This window comes from Canis aureus, chromosome 22 (assembly GCF_053574225.1).
Source record: "Canis aureus isolate CA01 chromosome 22, VMU_Caureus_v.1.0, whole genome shotgun sequence".
In the NCBI taxonomy this organism is placed as follows: Eukaryota; Metazoa; Chordata; class Mammalia; order Carnivora; family Canidae; genus Canis; species Canis aureus.
The window spans coordinates 33,004,949-33,029,164 of NC_135632.1; the positions used below are offsets into that span (position 1 = coordinate 33,004,949).

At 39.1% G+C, this 24,216-nt stretch overlaps 1 long non-coding RNA gene and 1 pseudogene across 1 annotated transcript in view; one reads left to right on the top strand and one right to left on the bottom strand.

The window, feature by feature from the left end:
* Positions 1 to 24,216, top strand: part of LOC144293990 (uncharacterized) — a 72,759-nt gene that overhangs the window by 13,761 nt on the left and 34,782 nt on the right. The gene's annotated exons all lie outside the window — the stretch shown is intronic.
* LOC144294353 (malate dehydrogenase, mitochondrial pseudogene) lies at positions 5,153 to 6,181 on the bottom strand (annotated as a pseudogene).

Here is a 24,216-nt window from a genome sequence, read left to right on the forward strand (position 1 = left end):
AAAATAGCTAATAAGAATTTGATAAGAGTTTCAATAGGAAGGAGTTTATCAAAGAGATAATTTAAGATAATTTCTTAGAAATGAAGGGCATATTTCTTCCAATGAATTTAAGAACAATCTATACTGAGGAATATCACTCTAAAGTTTCAGAATATTATGGATAGAGAGAAGATTCTGGAATTTTTTTAGAGATGAAAATAAGCAGGTCATAAAGAATTGTGAATAAGATTTCAGATATTTCAACCAACAATATGGATACTAGAACAGAGTGGAAGAGGGCCTTCAAAATTCTGAGAGAAATAACTTTCTAGCTAGAATTCTACACAGAGCAAAATTTCTCAGTCAACTGTGAGAAGGATAATAAGGTCATTTTCAGACATGCAGAGTATCGAGCATTTTCTTTCTAATGCAAGGTATATCAAAACAAGGGAGGAAACTAAGAAATGGGATCCAGGAAATGTGAGTTTCAATATAGCAGGTAAAGAAAGGAACTCCTAGTTTTACAAATAATGAAGTGCCAAGATGATAGCTGTACATGAGGCTTAAAGAGCAACCAGTACATTTTGGAGCAGGAGAAGATGGGAAACTTTAGGAGGGAAGTTTTTAGAGAAGATAAAATGGAATAGTTTTTTTTTTTTTTAAATAAAGATTTTATTTATTCATGAGAGACGCACAGAGAGAGGCAGGGACATAGGTCGAGGAAAATGCAGGCTCCCCGTGGGGAGCCCGATGTGGGGACTTGATCCCAGGGCCCCAGGATCACGACCTGAGCCAAAGGCAGACGCTCAACCACGGAGCCACCCAGGTGCCCCTGAAACTGATAGTTAACCATATTCATTTGACCTTGTGGAAAATAGTATTGAAAGGGGTTTTATAAATTTATTTGGGAGTTTGAGGGAGAATTAATGATAGGTATATAGAAAATATAAAGTGAAAAATAAAACAATGAACCCATCTCTATTAGTTGTACATGGAAGGAACTGTCTTACAATCATTGGCTTGGTAGAAATCAATGTTCACATAACCCTCAAAGTAAACAGTGAATGTTGAATTAATTGTATATTTATTGTTAATATATTGTATCAGTGGATGGAAAAGAATGAGTTATGTAAGAGATTTGCAAGGCAGGAAAATGGAAAGAGTGCTAAAAATCTGTTCAATCATAATAGGAAGTCAATAGATAAGGGCTAAAATGGATAAATTCAATGATATCAACACAGGCATATCATTTGTGAACATTGAAGTATATAACAGAAGAGATTGCTGGAAGTATTTCTCTGGTGCACAGGATTGAAGGGTGAATGGGATGGTATAGATGTCTTCTGTCTTAATTTTTTGTTTCTTATTTTTAAATTTTTATTATTATCATTATTTTAAAGATTTTATTTATTCACCTGACAGAGAGAGAGAGAGAGAGAGAGAGAGAACAAACAGGGGGAGCTCTAGCTAGAGGGAGAGGGAAAAGTGGGCTCCCCCCCTGAGCAGGGAGCCGGATGCAAGGCTTGATCCCAGGACCCTAGGATCATGAGCTGAGCCAAAGGCAGATGCTTAACTGACTGACTGAGACACCCAGGTGCTCCTATTTCTTATTTTAAAGCCAATTTCTGATAACTCTGATATCTGGATCATCTGTTGGTCTATTTCTGTTGTCTGTTTTTTATTCTCTTGGGCCTGTCTCTTAGCTCACATGGACATTTTTTATTAATTGACAGACATTGTGTATGAAAAATTATAACTGCTTGGATGATGTTGTCTTTCCCAAAAGAAATTTTTTAAGGTTTCCATCATGCAGTTAAGGTGGTTATACATTGTTTTAATTCAGTCATTGAGTTGATTTGAGGTTGAATTTCAGTTTTTATAAAGTCTGGTCTATTTAAGTACAACTTTACTCTTAGGGTATAATCCTTTAGAGGTCCAAATTAAATCTGAGAATATTTACTCAAGCCCCTTCCACCTTGATAGTTGTAAATTTCAGGTTTGTGAGATCATTGACAGCTCATTTTCCCCACTCTCTTACAGGTTTCTATTAGGAGGATTTCCTTAATAAGTAATTTGCACCTGAATTTTTGGCTGAGGTTCTGACTCTGGAAAATGAGACAGAAGTAAGAATATGGATAAGTAAATCCATCTTTTAATTATACTCAGGCCAGAACAGTCCACACATTTCTGTTTTCTATACTGAGGACCATGAAAAACTAATCTTTATTTTATTTTACTTTTATGATTTATTTTATAGTTTCCCATATATTTCTGGTTGAGCAAATGTTGGGAAAGAAATAAATGAAGAAATGCAGGCTTAGATCAACTGTCAGATACTTTGGTTTTCTCTGTTTGGCTTAGTCTAACTCTGTTATGAGAAAGCCACAGCTAGGGCTTACCATCTAGGTGTTTTTCTAAAGACATAGACTCCAAAACATTTGAACTTCTTACTCATAATTTCCCAATCTGCTTTGCACATCTGGAATTTGCTTTTACATTGTGTAATTTTTTCTTCCTCTCTTGGGCTCAGCTCATCTGCTAGTGGGCTTCCTGTAGAGTGTGGGACTGACTGAGCATGATCTTGGAGCAATACTGGGGATCCTATAAATTCCAGAATATTTTTTTATATTATTCTAAAGGGCAAAATAATTTCAGTGACTGTATTCCATCTACTTGCATTTTGATCTCAAGAAAGGCAAATTTATTTTCCTGAAGATCCCTTAATCCATATCCAATGAAAGAGATTAGTGATTACTGATTTTACAGAGTATCAGTAAAAGAGATTCAAAATAAATTTGCACAGAAAAATATAGCCTAGTTTACTGTTCAAAAATCTTAAATGTAGGTGGGCTTTTATAGAGTCGATGCTTCACGATTTATAGTGACTTCTCATTCATAGTCCTGAGACAAATTATTTTTGTAACCATTTTATAGATGAGGTAACTTGGTCTAGAGAGTTACCCAAGCACTTGTCTCTGGAAAAGCCATGCCTGGAGCCCAGGGCTTACTGATATTTAATCGAGCTCTTTTTGCCACTTCATAAGCTAAATGTGGAGGTGGTGTTGTAGATGTAATGGCTAGAATTTGGGCTTTCAAATTGGTCTGTATGGCTTTAGATGTCACTACCACTCCATACTAATCATGGGGTCTCAGGAAAATTACCAACAGTCTCCAAATGTTAGTTTACTAACTTTTATTTATTTTTAAAAAATATTTTATTTATTTATTCATGAGAGACAGAGAGAGAGAGAGAGAGGCAGAGACATAGGCAGAGAGAGAAGCAGGCTCCTTTCAGGGAGCCTGATGTGGGACTCGATCCCAGGACTCTGGGATCATGCCCTGAGCTGAAGGCAGATGCTCAACCGCTGAGCCACCCAGGTGTCCCATTTCCTAACCTTTAAATTGGGACTGATATAAAATTTATTTGGAAGAGAAAATGTAAATACTAGGCAACATATTTAAAGATATTGGAGCTAGGGAGGGATTTAGTCTAATAGTAAGACTACAAAAGTGTTAGTGTAACTGCATTTATGTAAGAAATATTCCATTTTTGAAAGTTTAAATTAAATTTAGTTAACATATAGTGTATTATTAGTTTTAGGGGTAGAATTTAGTGATTCATCAGTTGCATATAATATCCAATGCTCATTACATCATATGCCCTCCTTATAATGTTCATCACCCAGTAACCCCATTCCCCCCTCCCTTTCAGGAACCCTCAGTTTGTTTCCTATGATTAAGAGTCTCTTATGGTTTGTCTCTCTCTGATTTTGTCTTGTTTTATTTTTTCCACTCTTCCCCTAAGATCCTCTGTTTGTTTCTTAAATTTTGCATGTGAGTGAGATCCTGTGATAATTGTCTTTCTCTGATTGACTTTGGCATAATATCCTCTAGTTCCATTCATGTTGTTACAAATGGCAAGATTTCATTTTTTTACATTTTTTTCATTTTTTGTTATCTAATATTCTGTTGTATCTATATGCCACATCTTCTTTATCTATTTATCTGTCAATTGTAAATGTTCCTATTTTTAAAGAACTGTGTATTGTATGAAATATGTAGCAGTGAAATGATATGATGTATGTGATTTACTTTAAAACACTTAAGCCCCCCCCCCCCCCAAATAGTTAAGCAAATGTGACAAAATCTTGGTAATTACTGAATCCAGGTGACGGATTTATAGGAATTTTCTGCATTACTCTCCTTGCTTTTATAATGTTTGAAAATTTTCGTAACGAGAAAGAATCTATCCAAAATTTGGCCACTCTCTTACTCTTTGTACTACCATTATCCTGGGCAAAACCATCCTCCTCTCTCTCTTGCAATGGTCTCCCATCATGTTTCACTGCTTCTACCCTTACTTCCCTATAGTCTCACAGTGGGGAGAAGCAGAGGGAGAGAATTTTCAAGCAGACTCCTCACTAAGCACAGAACCCTACACAGGGCTTGATCCCATGACCCATGAGATCATGACCTGAGCCAAAACCAAGAGATGGACACTTAATTAACTTAGCCACCCAGGCGCCCCGTTATTTATTAATTTTTATCATAAATGCAAGGTAGTTTTGCACAGGGCAAGAGAAGGGGTCTTTTTTTTTTTAAAGACTTTTTAAAAAAGTAATCTATTACCCAACATGAGGCTTGAACTCACAACCCCAAAACCAAGAATCACGTGCTCTACTGACCGAGCTAGCCACACACCTGGGGAGAAGGGATCTTGATCCAGAGTGGCTTGCTTTGAATTTCAGATCTGCTGTTTCCTAGTTAGAAATGTGATCCTGGGTAAACCATTTATCCTTTCTGAACCTCAATTTGTTCATCTCTAAAGTGGAGAGGACACTCATTGCTTCTATTATCTATGATTCTTATTGGGATCAAAATGAAAATTTTGGTATTTTTAAGTATTCAAGTGTTAGGAATCATTACTAACAATAATTAGTGATTTTTATCATTTATTGAACACATAATATGCTCCAGACACTGTGCTGATAGTTTAATATATACAGTATACATATAAAATTTCATTTAATTATCACAATAACCATAAGCTGAGCTTTTAAAAATTTTTTACAGATGTGGAAACTGAAACTCATGGAATTTTAAAAGCTAGTTTGTTCAAGGTCACTGAGGCAGGTTAGTGTCAGATCAGATATTTTTGAAGAGAGACACTAACTTTATTTATTTTTTTTTTTTGAAAATGGAAGCCTGCTTTTATTGATGCACACATTGATGGACTTGCGATTGGAAGGGGCGGTGACGTTAACATGACTCTGGTGGTTAACGCAACGGAAACATGAGGGCAGGAGATGGCTTTGCAGGAACAGGATGCCTTCATAAGTCAGGGAAACAGAACGCCAGCTGGCTGCCCTTTCATTTCATGTTCTTCACAAACTCCTCTCCCTTTTTGATGGAGGCCTTCAGCCCGGGGATGGCTTCTGCTATCATCTTCTCTTCAAAAGGGGAGATCTTGCCAATGCCTAGATTCTTCTCGATGCCCTTTTCCCCCAGCAGTAATGGTGTGGAGAAATAGGCACAGTCTGCTTCCTGGGATTTAACAAAGGAACATTCGACAACTCCTTCCTTCCCATTCATTGCATCCACAAGGGAGAAGACAAACCGAGCTCCAGCGTATGCCATGGACAGGGTGGCAGAGCCTGCTCCAGCTTTGGCCTTCACCACCTCCGTGCCGGCCTCCTGAATCTGCCCAGTCATGGCTGTCAGCTGGTCCTGGGGAAGGTCCACCTTGGGAGTGCACTGAGAGATCAGGGGGATGATGGTCTTCCCGGCATGACCGCCAATGACAGGAACATTGACTCGCGCAGGATCCAAACCCTTTAGTTCTGCAATGAAAGTGTTGGCCCTGACAATGTCCAGGGTCGTCACCCCGAAGATTTTATTGGGGTCGTAAGCTCCGTGTTTCTTGAAAACCTCCGTTGCAATTGGGATGGTGGAGTTGACCGGATTTGAAATGACGCAGATCATGGCCTCGGGGCAATGCTGGGCGCAGGCAGCAGTCAGGGTGGCCACAATTGAGGCATTGGTGTTGAACAGGTCATCCCGTGTCATGCCTGGTTTTCTTGGGACTCCGGCTGGAATAACCACCACATCGCAGCCTTTGAGGCAATCCGGCAGCTGCGCAGGTCCGAGGTGGCCTTTCACGGTTGCTCTGGTCTCGATGTGGCTCAGATCTGCGGCCACTCCGGGTGTATGAGCAATATCCAGAGGGTCAGGCGGCTCACTAAGGGGCTGTTCTTGAGAAGCAGCGCAAGGGGCTGCCCAATTCCTCCGGAAGCCCCAAGCACAGCTACTTTAGCATTGTTCTGGGCCGAGGTGCTGAAGCTGCGGCGGAGAGCGGCGCCGGCAGGGCGGGCGAGGGCGGAGAGCACGGTTGGTTGGAGCGGGCAGGGAGCCGAAGAGCAGGCGCAGGAGCCGGCGGCTGGCAGGTGACACCCGAGACACTAACTTTAAATCTGTTTCATGTTATGTAGATGGGATTATTAAATCCAGGTTTTTGTGTCTCCAAAAGACAAGTGTTTCCCTTCTAACCAGCAAGCTGCTACTATTTTATTCTTTTACTAAAGAACAATTCAGCGGTCTTAGCATAAAAGTGACAAAACCTTTCTCTTAGTGCCACAGAATTAGCACTCAAATATGAACATTTGAAGAAAAGGTCAAAGGTGAAATGGTGACAAAGCTTCCTTTTGTTAATTCTTCTTAAAGTATATTTAAACATACCCTACAGCAAGGACAGAGGGAAGTTCAAGGCCAGAGCTGCTTCTCCAAAAAGAAATGTTCTCTTCTAGAAAATGTCATGATGGTAATCATTTTGTGAGAACCAGAGTTCAATTTTGAGTGTGCAAGTAGATTTTGAAGTTTGGAAAATAGAAATAGCTTCGTTCTTGCTATAGCTGAAGATGGTCATATATAGACCATCTGGTTCCCACCAAATCAAATTCATCCTTCCACCAGGAACAACCTTTTGCTTCATGACAGGTGGGTGGGAAAAAAGTGGCTCACAGAAGAACCAGTGATAGAAATGGCAAGACTTTGCAGAAATTTAATTACAGGTTATTGCTGCCTACCTCAAACCATTTAGGCAAAAGGAGGAATGTATTAAAAGGTGTGTGTGCCCTGAGAAAGAGGCCTCAGGGTGAGGCCATGGCTCAGAAACCAGAACCAGGCCCCTAAATGCCATCAGGGCATGCATTTCTCTATCATCCAGATTGACTTCCCCAACACAGATGGAGACACGGCCACCAGTCTTGGCTCACCACACCGCATCTCAGTTTCAGCTTCAGAGAGGGATATATTTCCCGCCCCCCCAGCTTATTAAGTTATAATTGACATGTTAGGCTGTGTATATTTAAGGTGTACAACTTGATTTGATACACATACATATAGTGAAATTATTACAACAATAAAGCTAGTTAACACAGCCATCACCTCATATAGTTACATTTTTTTTTTGTAGTGAGAATATTTCATTCTTTTAACAGCTTTCAAGTCTATGATACTGTACTGTTAACTGTAGTCTCCATGGTATGCCTCAGATCCTCAGAACTTGTTCATCTTATAACTGAAAGTTTGTGCCTTTTGACCCACATCTCCTCACTTCTCCTTCCCCCTCACTCCTGGAAGTCATCATTTTGCTTTCTGTTTCTATGAATTTGGCTTTGTTTGTTTTAGATTCCACATGTAAATGCAATCATACGGTATTTGTCTTCTGAATTATTCCAGAGTCTTCAAAGTCCATTCATATTGCTGCAAATATCAGAATTTCCTTTCTTTTATGGCTGAATAATAATATTCCATTGTGTGTGTCCACACAAACACACACACCACATCTTGTTTACCTACTCATTTGTCAGTGAATCCTTAGGTTGTTTCTGTGTCTTGGCTATTGTAAATCATGTTGCAGTGAACACATAGGGTGCAGATACCTCTTTGAGATAGTGATTTCATTTCCTTTGTATATCTACCTAGAAGTAGGATTGCTGGATCATTTGGTAGTTCTATTTTTAATTTTTTTCTTTCTTTCCAAATTTTTAATCTCAAGTTAGTTAACATGGAGTGTAATATTGGTTGCAGGATTTAGTGAATTTAGTGATTCATCATGTACATGCCACACCCATAATAAGTGCTCATAAAAACAGGTGCCTTCCTTAATACCCATCACCCATTTAGCCCATCTCCCACCCACGTCCCTCCATCAACCCTCAGTTTGTTCTCTATTGGTAAGAGTCTTTTATGATTTGCCTCCTCCTTTCTCTTTTTTTCTCCCTTCCCACACGTGCATCTGTTTTGTTTCCTAAATTCCACTTATGAGTGAAATCATATGGTATTTGTCTTTCTCTGGCTTACTTATTTCATGTAGCATTCTACTTTCTAGTTCTGTCCACATTGCTGTAAAATGACAAGATTTTATTCTTTTTGATGGCTAAGTATTATCACACACACACACAACCCCCACAACTTCTTTATCCATTCATCAGTCAGTGGACACTTAGACCCTTTCTATAGTTTGGCTACTGTTGATAGTGCTGTTATAAAGATTGGGGTGCATGTACACCTTTCTATTTTTAATTTTTTGAGGGATTTCCATACTCTTTTCTGTTATGGCTGCATCAATTTCATTCCCACCAATAGTGTACCAGGGTTCTCTTTTTTTACATATCCTCACTAGCATTTGTTATCTTTTGTCTATTTGAAAGTAGCCATTCTAACAGGTATGTGCATTTTTTGGATGATATTGAGTATATTTACATGTATCTCTTGGCCATTAGTATGCCTTCTTTTAAAAAATGCCTATTCAGGTCTTCTGCCCATTTTTAATTGGATTATTTGCTATTGAATTGTATGAGTTCCTTATATATTTTGGTTATTAACCCCTTATTAAATATATGGTTTGCTAATATTTCCTTCATCCTATAGTTGTCTCCTCACTTTATTTATTCTATTGATTGTTCATATATTGTTTTCTTGATTTTGTCTGCTTTTCTATCTGTGCTGTCTTGCATTTTGTTAAGTTTCATTAAGATGACTGCTTTGAATTCTTTGGCAGGTAATTTGTAGATCTACATTTCCTTGGGGTCATTTACTGGAACTTTATTCGTTTCCTCTGGTGATGTCCTATTTGCGTGGTTCTTCTTGACCCATGCAGCCTTACCTTAGTGTCTGTGCATTTGAAGGAAGAAATGCCTCTTCCATTCTCTACAGACTTGTCCCAACAGGTAAAGACTTTCTCCAGTCAGTTTTTTGGGCTAATGGGATCACCTCCAGAATAATAGTCATACTGGGTGGGAGTGGGTTTCTAGACTATTGGCTGGATCTGCAGTGGGGTCTGCAGATCCAGCCAGGATCAGTTGGTGGGCTTGTAACAGGCTGCTTGCATGGGTATGGATCCTCTCTTGTCCCCGGGTGGATGGTGCCTCTGGTACCTTGTTTAGTAGAGTGGCACTGGGAAAAGTGCCTGCTTCAGGGTCCATAGTTGGGTCCTCTGACAGGCTGCCTCTTACCAGGAATACAGCAGGTGTGGCTCCTACCAGGTCCCTGGAAGGGCTGCTGCATGGTCACTGCATGGGTTCCTGGGTAGGCAGGACTACCCCTGGACAGTGGCTGAGAGGGGCTGGAACTGAGCCCCAGGGTTGTTCCAGGTTCTACAGCCAAATCTGAGTTCTGCAGATTTGGCTTTGAAGCCACAGATGAGTGTGTCCTCTGCCAGATTCCCTGGGTATGCTGGACTGGTCCATGACGATGACTGGAGGTGCTGGAGCTAAGTAGAGCACCTCTTCAGGATGTCTGTGGGTACAGAGGTGAGTGCCTCCTGCCTGGCCCCTATGCCAACAGGCTAACTAGTGGACTAAAGCTGAGTGGGGTCCTAATACAGGGCCCCTTCAGAATCTACAGTCTGGCCAACTTTGCCAGACTAACTTCCAGGGACTCCCAGACCTTGACTGAGAGGAACCGGAGCCGGTGTCTGGACCACTTCAGAGTCCACAACCAGCACCAAGATCCATATGTCTGTTCATCAGTGCAATGAAGGGCAAGGGGCTCTTGAGTTACTGCCAAGAGGGGCTGGAGCCAGTTCACAGATTATTGCAGTATCTATAGCCAGGTCTGAGGTCGATATGTCTATTACCCATTGCTCGAGTGAGCATGACTCTTCCCCATTTCCTTGACAAACGGTAATGGTGACAGACCCAAAGCCAAATGGAGCTGTAACCAAGGTCTCAGGGGTTCAGAGTAGTTTCTGTTTCTGAAGCTAGGACCATCATAGGCAAGTCAGCAGCCTGGGTACAAGCCTGCCTTCTCAAAACAGCTCTCCTGGGCTTTGGCCTACACAGGGTTTCACAATCTCCTACCTGGATCCCAAAGTTTCCAGGAAGGTACTTTTATCCATGGGTAGATGCCAAATTATTGTTGTTGAGGGCGGATTACATGCAAGGGATGATTACATTCAGCCATCTTGCTTATGTCATTCTCAGGAATGGTTTTTTTCCCCCGGGCCAATTTGAAGACTCCAGGGCAAAGCCCTCATTGGCCTGTGGAAGTCACATGCCATCTATCAGAACAACCACTGGGTGCTCTAATTGGTCGTGCTAGAACTAGAACTACATGTTAGGAGTCGGGAGAGGGGAGTTACACACAACCCAGAAAAGGATACTGAGAAATCAGTAAGGTGTTCCATATGCAGCATGCAGTGCAGCCACGTGTGTGGTTTATTGATGCGTAACATATATTGCTATCTTTGACTAATCAGTTGCTTTCATTTATATAGCCGTTCATGGTTTCCAGAGACTTTTCATAACTTTATCTCATTTGAACCTGTGCCATTCTCTGAATTAGGTGGGGCAACCATGAATCTGGAGTGATTTGTCCAAGGCTGTATCTGTCAAGGTACTGGGTTTGGATCATTCTGCTACCTTTGATCCATTCACTCAGAGGAAGTGAGCACCAACCCACCAATGTCATTCTAGGAATCCATTCTGAATTAATACTCATGTAAGGTGGTGTTGTTCATTATGGTAAAGAAAATTACAATCACTTTCAGGACTCATTAATGGAGGAATGGCTAAGTAATATATGCTACACCCATTTAATGAAATATCATGCATATGTACTGATATAGAAAAATCTCCAAGATAGGTTTTTAAGTGAAAAAGCAAGTTTCAGAACAACGAATAAAGCATGGTCTCATTTATGTAAAAAAAGACAAATTCTACACATGTATAGAAGTATATTGAAAAGGGCTGAAACAGCACGCTATATTACAATGACTTAGTCTGGGGTGGGAAGTAAAAAAGGGAAGGAAATTTGGAGTTCTTTTATATTTTACTCTGTGTGATTATGTATTGTCTGAAATTTTTAGAAGAGTATCTAGGTACTACATATGGACTAAAGAGAGTAAAATCCAAAGTCTCCCCCAAAGGACCCATTAAGCTGGGATGAAATTTCTCTAGGTCTCTATTTCATTTAAAACTCTGTGCATCCTTTATGGGTTGGATCTAATCCCACGCAGCTTAGGGTAAAGTTTCTTGAGTAGAAGATCCTTTAAAACACTCATGCCCCTATCCCTTCTAAATGTCTACTACACACATTGATATATGAAGCAAATGGGGTATAAAAGAAGTTTAAGTAAGAGGTCTCTTTTCTCAAAGAGTATACAATTGGGAAGGCAAAATATAGAATACAAAGTAAATATTAATGTACTTGGAGGTCTTAGAACTGGCACTTCACCTGCCTACTTTTCCCCTGTGTAAAATGTAGAAGTTGGACTGGATGATCTCTAAGAGGCCTTTTGTTCAGATATTTTAGAATTCTGTGATTTTGTTGTATGCTATTCAATATTAAGAAAGACAAATTCAGCTGAGTGAAGTAAGCCAGTCGGAGAAGGACAAACATTATATGTTCTCATTCATTTGGGGAATATAAATAATAGTGAAAGGGAATATAAGGGAAGGGGAAGAAATGTGTGGGAAATATCAGAAAGGGAGACAGAACGTAAAGACTGCTAACTCTGGGAAACGAACTAGGGGTGTTGGAAGGGGAGGAGGGCGGGGGGTGGGAGTGAATGGGTGACGGGCACTGGGGGTTATTCTGTATGTTAGTAAATTGAACACCAATTAAAAAAAAAAAAAAAAAAGAAAGACAAATTCATGAGGGGCTATGGCTGTATGAGACTCCAAGCCACAGGGACCCAGGACAGAATTCAATATCTTTTTGCATCACTTGGAAAATATTTCTGTAAATAAAGAAGGCACTTGTATTCTCTTTGAATATAAGATTAAGTAAGGTAGTTGGAAAACTGCATTTTTGTATAATCCTCAGTTTAAAAGCAGGAAGTACCAATGGAGAAAGAAAAGGAACAAAAACCAATCAGCAAACTCTGGAAAGCTTACACATAATCAAGGCAAATGGACTCTGCTCACAATAGGGCTCTCAATCCTTGGCCAAATAGTTAAACAAACACTTGAGAGAAACTCAGAACCAGTTGCAAGATAAATGGTAGTGAAGGCTTTTTGCCCACTCGGTTGGGCTAAAAGCTTTTGGACAAGTGCTCAAGGCTTAGAGATGAGAGAAAAGCAAGAGAGGGAGCTGTGTTGGGCAGTAGTTAAAAGCAGAGGCATGGAGTAAACATGTTTTCAACAAGACACTCTTTATTGTTGAAAAGCCATTCTGAGCAAACCCTGCTTTTCACTTTCAAATCACTGCTGCAGGAAGCTTTACGAAATGAACAGGAACAGCAAGTGTAAACACTGAACCACAGCACCCTTCACAAGGGAATTGTCCAACCATTCCCTTCTTGCCGTGATGTTTTAAGCTGCAAGGGATATGTGAAAAAAAAAAAAAAGAAAATAATGCACCCCTTTCCCATTATGCAGTAGTACACACTTGAAGAAATACGTTTGGAAGAGGCGGGAGAACAACGAATTAAGGCCTGGCAGGCCTATTGGGTACCATTGGGCATATGTCGTCATCTCTGAGCCTCAGTTTTCTCATCTTTAAAATGGAAATTTTACAGATGAGAAATAATGGTAACTGGCTTGTAGAGTTGTCATGAGGATTGAAAATAATTCACTGGAAGTATTTAGTACCATGAGTAGAATATTGTAAATAAATTGAGTCAATAGTAGATACTCTTTTATCATTATTATTGATCTTTTTTTATTATTGATCATTTTTATTTTGAAGACTGCTTTGGTGTAGACATACAAGACAAATCTGCTTCAACAATTGTGGAGAATAATTTTTTGATTACTTCTGCAGCTTTGGGAATCTTCAAATGCAGTTGTAAAGTCACCCTAGGAAAGACTAGCCTCTTCCCTGGACCCTAGCAAGGACCCTAGCAACAGTTCTCTGCATCTCTGTTTCAGGCAAGTGCAGTCAGCCTCCAGGCGTCTGTTTATAAAGGCACCATTTCCTTCAGAACCCCTGGTCCAGGATAAGCTATCCCCCTTTCTTTCATAGCTCTTAGTACAATTACAATTAGGTGGTGCCTGGTGTCATTCTTTGTTGAATGCATAATTTTTGAAAAGTTAAAGACATGACTTTTGTCCAAATGTATATTGAGGATGGGTCAAAGATTTATTTGACACAGGAAACCAGCAGGATGACTGGGCTAGTTCACAGAGCATTTGTCAGTGGGGAAAGGCATGCTGAGGCAAGTCTGCTATATTACAGCAAAATAGGTTCATGCCCTGTGGAGCAATCAAACTATAACCTTTGGGGTTATCTTTTGTCCTGGACAAGAATCATTTGCATCTCCACCAGACAAAAGTCTAGAGTCTACAAGTTAACATGTAACTACACAGAGGCTCAGCCTGTATCAATGGTAAATAATAAATCAAAAAAGCTACATTCTATTAGAGAATAAAATAAAATCTGAAGTAGGGGTAGGGGCTGTTGAATAAAGCTTTGGTAGGATTTAAAAAGACGTACAGTCATCCTTCTGCCGTATTTCCAAAATTTGGTTTATTTTTCTTAACAAATGTCTATCTCTTCCCTCTCCCCCCCTTTTTTTCCCTCCCCCCCCCCTTTTAAAAGCAATCCACTCAGTACTTTGAATGGAAAAGCATTTCTCATTAAAACCAAGAACAAGAAAGCCCATTTACATCGCACTGTTTAGAAGTTTTGGCCAATGAAATACGATAAAAAAAGAAAGCCTAAATCAAGCGTCTAGGTTTGGATGAAGCCGGTCATGTCTTTGCTGTAACGTTTTATTGGCTACACCCTCTGGTGTGTGCCTTCGCCCCCTTACTGGAACCAATTCCCACTGCAGACTTGGTCTTCTAAACTCACATCTTGTATCCTAGATTTTATTTTGGATTTTTGTATTTATGTTCAAAAGTGAGAATGAGTTATTATTTAGGTTTTTCATGGTGCCTTTAGGCTGTTATCATCCAAACCACATTTACCTCATAAAAACAAATTGAGTTACATGTTGTTTTCTCTATTTTGTAATACTTTGGGTAGCACAAGGGAATAAGTTGTATTTTGGAATTTTAAAATACTAGTTTAGAAACTCCATTAGTGCCCTTTGTTTTTTGGGGACACAATTTTTAAAAATTTTTATTATTATTTTTAAAGATTTTATTTATTTATTCATGAGAGACACAGAGAGGCAGAGACATAGACAGAGGGAGAAGCAGGCTCCTCGCAGGGAGCCCAATGCGGGACTCGATCCTGGGACTCCAGGATCACACCCTGAGCCAAAGGCAGACCCTCAACTGCTAAGCTAGCCAGGCATCTGTTTCTACTTCTTCAGTGACTAGCCTGTTGGTTTATGTATGTTTTTTATTTTGTGATTTTTCACTTTATTATTTCATACTTCAGCAATCCATGGAGTATTGATAATAATTACTAATATATAGTTTAGAATATTATCTTTACTTTAAAATAGTAATTTCTATTCATTGCCAATATCTTTTTTCTCACCCCACATTTTACCATTTTTAAGAAATTTGCTTATTCTCCCTTTTTGGGCAGAATTGGATCTGATCCAATTTGATCCAGAATTGGATTTTTCTTTCTCATTAATCTAGAAAAATAAATGTTATTCTAAGCACTGCTCTGGGAACACTCAATGTTAATATGGAAATGTCATTTCAAAATATTCTATTACATAGGGAATTTTTTTCTTGACGTAGGAAGTATTGAAGCACTTAACATTTTATAGGCTATGGAGCTTTAAATGTCTGCATGCAATTAAAAACTCTGGTTCATTAGATGTAATTTCTGTATATAAAATTTACACCTTTAAACCATAAAATGTAATGAGTGTTGACAAATATATACAATTGTGTGACACCCACCATAATGAAGATATGAACCATTTCTGTCATTCTAAAAGGTTTTCTGTGCTTCTTTGTAGCCAATTCTATATCCTACCTCTTGTTCCTGGGAGCCATTGTTTTCCGTTGCTATAGTTTTGCCTCTTATAGAATGTTATATAAATACAATCAAACAGTATTCATCATTTGTGTTTGGCTTCTTTTGCTCAGAATATTTTTTGGATTCATCCATGTGTTGTGTGTGTCAATAGAATGCTCATTTTTTGTTGCTGAGTGGTACTTCATTATGTCATGGATACATCACAGTTTGCTTATCTGTTCACCAGGTAGAGAACATTTGGGTTGTTTTCAGTTTTTGGCTGTTGTCAATAAAGCTGATATGAATTTTGCTTACACTTCTAATTTCATTTTTTAAAATATTGTGGAATATTAGATATTCCAGTTTCTTTTTGTCTTCATATATAATACACATTTTTATGAGATCTTTACATAAAAATAATTTATTCTTTTATCTTTTGCAACTCTATTTTTTATCTGATTGATGCTGTTGATCAGCTCTGCGATTTCTTATATTAATTTATTTATTGATTATTCACATTCTGACTATTTCATATTGAGAGGCAACATAATGGAGCGGTTGAGTATCTGCTCTGGAGCTAGAGAGACTCAAGGCAGAGCTGCAGCCTCACCTCTTAGTACACAACTGGGTTTTTGTGGCAAAGGCACCCCACTTCATTAAGTCCCACTTTCCTCATCTGTGAAATGGAGAACTAAAACATCACCTACCTGGTGGAATTAATTCATGTGAGAATTAAGTGAGGTAATGTATGTAGAGTGCTCAGGACAGTCGTAGACACTTAGAAAAACTCAGTAAATGGTAGACTTTGCCATTTTATAGTGGAGTAGTTAGCTCTCTAATTTCATTTATTATTTTTCTTAAATTTAGTTTTTATTTTTATGTACAGCTGTTGTTTGGGACATATAGGTCCAGTATTGTTGGATTTTTATTCTTATTTATAGTTTAATATTTTCATTTAACAACTAGCTCCTTTCTCCGAATTCTTTACTATGATCCTGGTGTTAACTAAGTGCTTTTTGTGATTGTGATTATGATTTTCTTTAGTGCTACCATTATGCTTTTGTAACTCTGCTCTTATGGTGTTCTTACAGGGTTAGGTGTCCTCGAAGTCAAATGCCTACAGTGTAATTGTGAGACATAGACCCTAAGAGTAAGGCAATCAGTGCTCAGCTGCTTGCCCTGATTCTAAGCCCATCACCTGACTTGCTGCATTGCCTTTTAAAGCAGCATGCCCAGGGTCCACAGGCTGCACTTGTCACAACCTACCAATCGCTGCAGCTGCCTCCATCTTCCCCTACATTGTCTGTCATTATTTTTATTAAAATAAAATTAAGAATTTTATTTTAGTCGTGTCTGTTTATCTAGCCAACTGTTGAATTTATTATTTCACACAGCCCACATTTTATGTGGGAGTGTGCTTGTTTGTATTTATTGTTATAATTAACCTATTTGTAGTATATAAATCAGCTGTCACTAAGTTTACCTTAACTGTTGTGTCTAGTTTTCTTTCTACCTTATATGTTTTCTGCAGTGTATTTATTTTTAAATCTACATTTTGGGGACATTTTTTTAAATGGCTCAAATAATACAAGAACAGATTACCATTGTCAAAGCTTCCATACAAAAAGTTATAATGAACCTAGAGCATGAAACACATGAGAATCCTCAACATATCTTTCCCTCCATCCATTCTCACTCTCTTCCCAAGAGAAAATCACTGTCAACAGTCTAGGGCATATCTCTGCTCTTCTTTTCTGTACATTTAAAAAAAGGTTTCTCTATCTTACTATACCTACATATATAAATATCTTAAAAATAAATTATATAATTTATATTGTTCTACGATACCCTTCTCAAAAATACTTCGGGGTGCCGAAGCCACTCATACTTTGAGTGGCTTAGTCAGTTAAGAGTCTGACTCTCGGTTTCAGCTCAGGTCCTGATCTCAGGGTCATGAGATTGAGCCCCCGCATCTGGCTCTGCACTGTGTGCCACCTGCTTAAATTTCTCTCTCCCTCTGCCCCTCCCACCCTGCATGCATGCACGTGCTCTCCCTCTCTCAAGTCAATAAATAAAATCTTAAAAACAAAACAAAACTATACCTTATGTTGGTACACAGCTCATTATATTTTAGAATATGCAATATGCAGAATTTCATAATAGGAATGTTTCAAAATTTGCTTGGCTGGGACTCTCCCATTGTTTCCAGTTTTCTGGTATCACAAATGAGGATGTAGTAGACAGCCTGTCATGCTTCTTTATGCAGGAAGAGCAGGCACCTACACGTGGAAATGATTGGTCAAGTGGTGTGCACTCCTAAACACAAGGATACTGCCAAATTACTCTTCAAGAAGGCTGAACCCATTGGTGCAGATGCCAATATGCATGCAAGAGTACACAATCCCCATATGCTCCTAAAATATTTATTGTTAAAGTTTTTATGATTTTCTCCAATCTTATGGGTAAATGTATGTCATTTTTGCTTTAGTTTGTATTCCCCTAAATATGAGAATAGATATTAGTAGACTATTAGTAGGTAGTCCCTTTACATGTTTACTGGCTGTTTGGAGGCCTACAATATCCACTGCAGTCTTATTTAGAACTGACCAGGGAGCTTATGGCCTTATCATTCTTGTGATATCTTGGTTTGAGTAAGGAATGGTAATAACATCTTTAATGACTTTAATGACTTTAATGACTCACTTCTTTTTAGAAGTTATTCTGGTTATTCTTTGTTGGTCACAGGTGACTGTCATAAAAAAAGACCCCCCCCCCCCCACACCATTAGCAGAGTGGTCTGGTTTGTTCCCTTACCTCTGGTTTCTTTATACCTCAGAATTTTTGGAATTTCTGTGAGCCTGATCCCGTAGCCCCCTACCTTTCTCTCCTTACCTGGCCCCATCTGTCCCTTACTCAATATCATTGCATGTAGTTGCAGGTCATTCTTGCTCATTCTAGTCTAGTATGCCTTACTATCAATATATCACAATGTACTTATCCATGTTACTGTTGGTGGAAATTTGTATTATGTCCAGATTTTGGCTATTACGACCAGTGCTGTAGTAAACATTGACACACAAGTTTTAGGTGGGCTTCTTTATTTCTTTTGGGTAACTCATTAGCAATGAGATTGCTGGTTCTAATGGTAGTGTATGTTTAACTTTATAAGGGACTGGCAAACTGTTTTCCAAAGAGGCTTTACTATTTGCATTCCCACCATCAATGCATAAGCTGCGTCTGCTCAGCATTTAGTATTGTATTTTTAAATTTTATCTACTCTAATAAGTATGCTGTGGGAGCATCTGGGTGGCTCAGTCAGTACGAGTCTGCCTTCAGCTTAGGTCATGATCCTGGAGTTGTGGGATAGAGCCTCAAGTCAGGCTTCCTGCTCAGCTGGGAGTCTGCTTCTCCCTTCCCCTGCCCCTGCTCTCTTTCTCTCTCTCTCTCTCACATGAATAAATAATATCTTTTAAAAAATAATGAATATGCTGTGGTATCTTGTGATTTTAATTTGCATTTTTCTAATGCCTAATGATGTCTATTTGTCTTTTGCAAATCCTCTTGTTAAAGTGTCTGTTAAGTAATTCACTCATTATTTTCCACTCTTTTTTTTTTTTTTTTTTTTAAGATTTTGTTTTTAACGAGTCTCTACACCCAACATGGGGCTTGAACTTACAACCCCAAGATCAAGAGTCTCATACTTTACTGAGTCAGCCAGGTACCCCAGTAATTTGTCCACCAACGTTGGGTTGTTTGGTTTCTTACATTTGATTTCTGAGGGTTTTTATATATTCTGGATATAAATCACTTGTTGGACATATGATTTGCAAATATTTTCTCCAAGTGGGAAGCTTGTCTGTTCCTTGCTATTTTAACAGTGTTCATGGTTTCTTTGCCCACAAGAGTTTTAAATTTTTATTTAGACAAATTTGTCAGTCTGTTTTTTTAATAGATCCTATTGTTTCTGTATTGCTTAAGGAAGATTATTAAAGTTATATACACTTTCCTTTCTACTATTGGAAGAATAATATTAAAAACTATCAATATGCATATTAAATTCTGCATTTTTCCTGTCCAACATCTGCTTCTTTCCCTCAAAAACTGAAACAATTTAATATGTCTTTACTTCTTTTCCTTCTCTCCTTTCCTCACAGTCTCTCGGCTGCTATTATCATACTGCATTATCTTTTAGGTTTATTTTTGTTTTTTGTCTATGCTTTAGGCATGTTGTCTAGACACTTTTTTCCAGAGAGTTCATGGCTTGCAAACTTACTGAGTTCTTGAATATTACAAAATATTTTCCCTTATTATTAAAATACTACATAATAATTACAGGTCAAACTTAATTTCAGAATATTGTTCTATTACTTTCCCACACCCAGTATTAGAGTGATGGATGCTATGCCATCTGATTGATATGTATTTGCTTATCTATTTACTTACATATTTTGAAAGCTTTAGGATTTTCTTTTTATATTTGGTTTTCTAAAATGTCACCACAATATTCTGGGTATTGGTCTTTAAAAAAATTTTTTTAAACTTCCCTTCTAGACACTTTGTGGGCCCTTTCAATTTGAAAACCCATATATTCTTGGAAACCTTGTTCTGTTTATTTCTTGAAGTTACTTCTCTTTCTAATTCAATCTTTTTCCTATCTGCAACTCCTGTTAGATGGGTATTGACTTTTATGTTGCTTCTGAAATCCCAAGTTGTTTAACTTTTACATATAAAACTGGAATCTAGGTATCTTAAGTCCACAAAATCTATAGACAAGAAGGCTACAGGCAATTATCATGGGTGTCCTTATAACTTAGCTGGGCTAATGGAATAAATAAAAGGAAAGTTTTGATCCAATTATTTTGACAACATAGACAGTATTAAGGTAACTTCTAATACTGGCGCTCTGACACTGTTAATTAATAGAAGTACTTAAATTATCTTTTGTAGTAAATTTAATTTTTACAGAAATCGATGCCAAAAGACTCTTTTTGGAGGATAGGGTAGAGCTGATATGGAAGTCTATTTAAAGGTTCTTAATTTTATGTTTTTCTTTTTTTCTTTTCTCCTCTTCTTTTCCCTCCCTCCCTTCCTCTTTCTTTCTCTTTCTCTTTCTTTATTTCTTGTCTCCAAACAGGGCTCCGACACTAAAGAAATGACCTGGGGCAGGTTACTTGTACATTTTCTTCACTACTAAAATGAGGATTACTGGATTAGTGTGAAGTTGAAATCGGATAATAAGATAGCATATTATTTTATTGAAGTATTTTTTAATTTGGTTATTCCATTTTATGAGCAAGGAGAATTTCTCAGTCTTTTTGTGAATGTATTCTTTTCTGATACCATGATCAAATATCATCAGAATGTAGCCCCTCAGCTAAAAGAGTAAAGAAATGATTGTGTTCAGGCATTGACTTTTGGTACAGCTTTAAGTGAACAATTTACTGTGCATTTATAGTTTTTATAAGTTTCAATGCATTGTCTATAGCATTACTCTGATCCATGTAACCCTCCTCAGTGAATATGATGGGAACCTTAGACTCCTGGAAATGATTATAATAGCTAAAGCTAATTGAACATCAACAATATCCCAGATGCAGTACCAATAACTATATATGCACTGTCTCAATAATCTTCATGATAACCCTATGATGTAGATATTGATGTTATACCCATTTTCTTTTTTTTTTTTAAGATTTTATTTATTCATGAGAGACACAGAGAGAGAGAAAGAGAGAGGCAGAGACACAGGCAGAGGGAGAAGCAGGCTCCATGCAGGGAGCCTGACGTGGGACTCAATCCCGGGTTTCCAGGATCATGCCCTGGGCTGAAGGTGGCGCTAAACTACTGAGCCACCGGGGCTGCCCATGTTATACCCATCTTCAAGATGAGAAAAATAGGACCTTGCACAAGGCTCTATGCCTATTATGTAGCAGTCAGGAATCAAACTCAGGTAGGTTGGCTGAGGTGTCCATACTCTTAGACATTCTGTTGTACTGACAGGCATTGGTAATACAAGAAACAATCTTTGAAATGAGTATGTCTTTGCACAAAAATGTGAAGCTCTATTTATTATTCCTCAGGAAGCTGGCAGTGTATCCTATGTAGCATTTGAAAGCCCTTTAAAAAACAACTTTATAATTTGGCTTCATCCTGCATATTGTGTGGTATTCCCTCAATTCCCGAAAATATACCCTTCCTGTGTTGTTGGGAATCTTTTCTGACCTTTGAGGCATATTATGCTCTCTTGGCTCTAGTGCATATGAGTCATCATGGTAAGTGATATGACAGCCTGGGTTGCTTTTAGGCTCTATGTGGATGAGGTTGAATGGCACACTCTCTCGAGGAGATTTTTCTTATAGAATCCAGCCTGAATACATGACACACATGTGTAGCCCACAGTCCCTGCAGGAGCTGGTATGCATTTCCCTAGCTTGCTGATCCTGTATATACATCTCACAGAAAACATTACAATTGCTCTTTTAGCTCTTTCTGAGATTTCAAACAGTTTTCTATGCTGGTACTTCTTCTACAGTTTACCATGCATATTAAGTTAAGCTAAGAGTACTGCTGGAAGAATTTTTCTTAGGCCTCTACTTTGTTTGCTTCAAGATAGACTAGAAGCCTCTCTTGGCACATGTTCTGTGAAGCTTACTGCTTGATGGGAGCTGTGTCAAAGCAAAAAGTTCACTCAGTTTCCAGGGTGGAGACAGGAGTTCTTGATAAAGGATGCTAGTTCATTTTTGTCACCGGGGAAGAGGCTTAGGGGCTGCTACCTTTTGACTGTTCTTCAGGGATACTCAGCACAAGGCCTTAATTGATAGGAAACTTCTCTGTGATTCTTCTTCTCTCTACTTGTCAATCTGCAAATGATGAGATTACAGCATCCCAACATTCTTTTTTTAAAAAATTTATTTATTTATTCATGAGAGAGAGAGAGAGAGAGAATGGCAGAGACATAGGTAGAGGGAGAAGCAGACTCCCTGTGGGGAGCCCAATGTGGGACTTGATCCCAAGACCTGGGGATCACACCCTGAGCCAAAGGCAGATGCTCAACCACTGAGCCACCCAGGCGTCCTGCACCCCAACATTCTAAAACTTATGAGTACTAACTAACCCACAGTACACTTTAGAAAGGGGGGTAATGAACACTGTTAAACAGGAACATAATGATTACATGCAAAAATGGATGTCAGCAAAAGTAGCAAGCTCGTGGCTGACAGTCACTGGTCAGGGTTCTTCTGGTAGGAAAGTATTCTGATTTTCTTTTCTTGTCTCTTCACTTATATAGGTTAAGTTTAGAAATGGGGGAGGGAGGCCCAGGCTGTTGTACTGGTCTCTAATCTCTCCTGCTGGCTTGTCTTCTCTGCTCTTGGGCTCTTACCACTGAGCTCATCTTGTCCATCTGGTTTATTCCTCATTTTGTGTTGCTTCCCACTTCCAAGCTCTTTGGTGGTGAAGATTGGGTGGTTGCTCGAACATGTGTAGAAGAAATGAATAAATAAATGAGAAGAGGAGAGAATTTTTCTGGCTAATACCCTGCATCGGGAGTTCTTGGTCTGGGAACACATTAGAGTTACCACCTGTGGATGTTTACAATCATACTGGCTCAGAACTCCAGCCCAGACTAACTAATTCAGAAACTGGATGGGGGTAGGGCATCTGTAGGTTTGAAATGTTCTCCAGGTGATTCTAAGATGCACATCTGATTAGAGACAGGTGCCCTAGATCTGTGATTCTCTTTTTTTTTTTTTTTTAAGATTTTTGTTTTTTTATTAATGAGAGACACAGAGAGAGAGAGGCAGAGACACAGGCAGAGGGAGAAGCAGGCTCCACACAGAGAGCCTGATGCGGGACTCGATCCAGGGTCTCCAGGATCACGCCCTTGGCTGCAGGCGGCACTAAACCGCTGCGCCACCAGGGCTGCCCAGATCTGTGATTCTCAAACTTTATTTTGCATTAGAATCACCTGGTAGGGGGCATCTGGGTGCCTCAGTTGATTAAGCAGCCCACCCTTGATTTCCATCACGATCTTAGGGTCATAAGCCCCAGATCAGGCTCGGTGCTCAGCATGGAGTCTGCTTAAGATTCCCTCCCAATGCCCTCCCTCCCGCCCCCCTACTCTCCCCCCATCTCTCTCTTTCTCAAAAAAAAAAATCACCTGGTAGATTTGTTAAAACAGAAATTTTGGGGGGACCTGGGTGGCTCAGTTGTTGAGCGTCTGCCTTCGGCTCAGGGTGTGATCCCGGAGTCCTGGGATCAAGTCCTGCATTGGGCTCCCTGCATGGAGCCTGCTTCTCCCTCTGCCTATGTGCCTTCCTCTGTCTCTGTGTTGCTCATGAATAAATAAATAAAATCTTTAAAAAAAACCCAAATCCCCAGAGATTTTGGGGGCCCCATCCCCAGAGTTTCTGATTCAGTAGGCCTGAGGTGGGACCTAGGAATTAGGTTTCTGACCAGTTCTCAGGTGATGCTGACATTGTCGGTCTGAGGCCCACACTTTGAGAACTATTGCCTAAGATTTTTTAATAGCTATGATGAAAAGTTCTGTATTAATAGTACTCAGTGGTTACCTGCACATAAAATCAAAATACTGATGCCTGGGTCTTACTCTCTAATCACTCCATGGGAAGAGCAAGGGCGTCTTTTGTTTGTAAAATTTCCCCAGGTGATTAAGAAGAGTGAGGTTTTAGAAATACTACTCTAGACCGTTGCTGTTTATAGAGTGTGGTCCTTGGACCAGTAGCATTGGCACCATCATCACTTGGGAGCTTGTCAGGAATGCAGAATCTCAGCCCTTCCCTTGGAACTACTAAATCTGCATTTTAAAAAGAGACATGTAGACGCATGAAAGTTTGAGAAGCACTACTC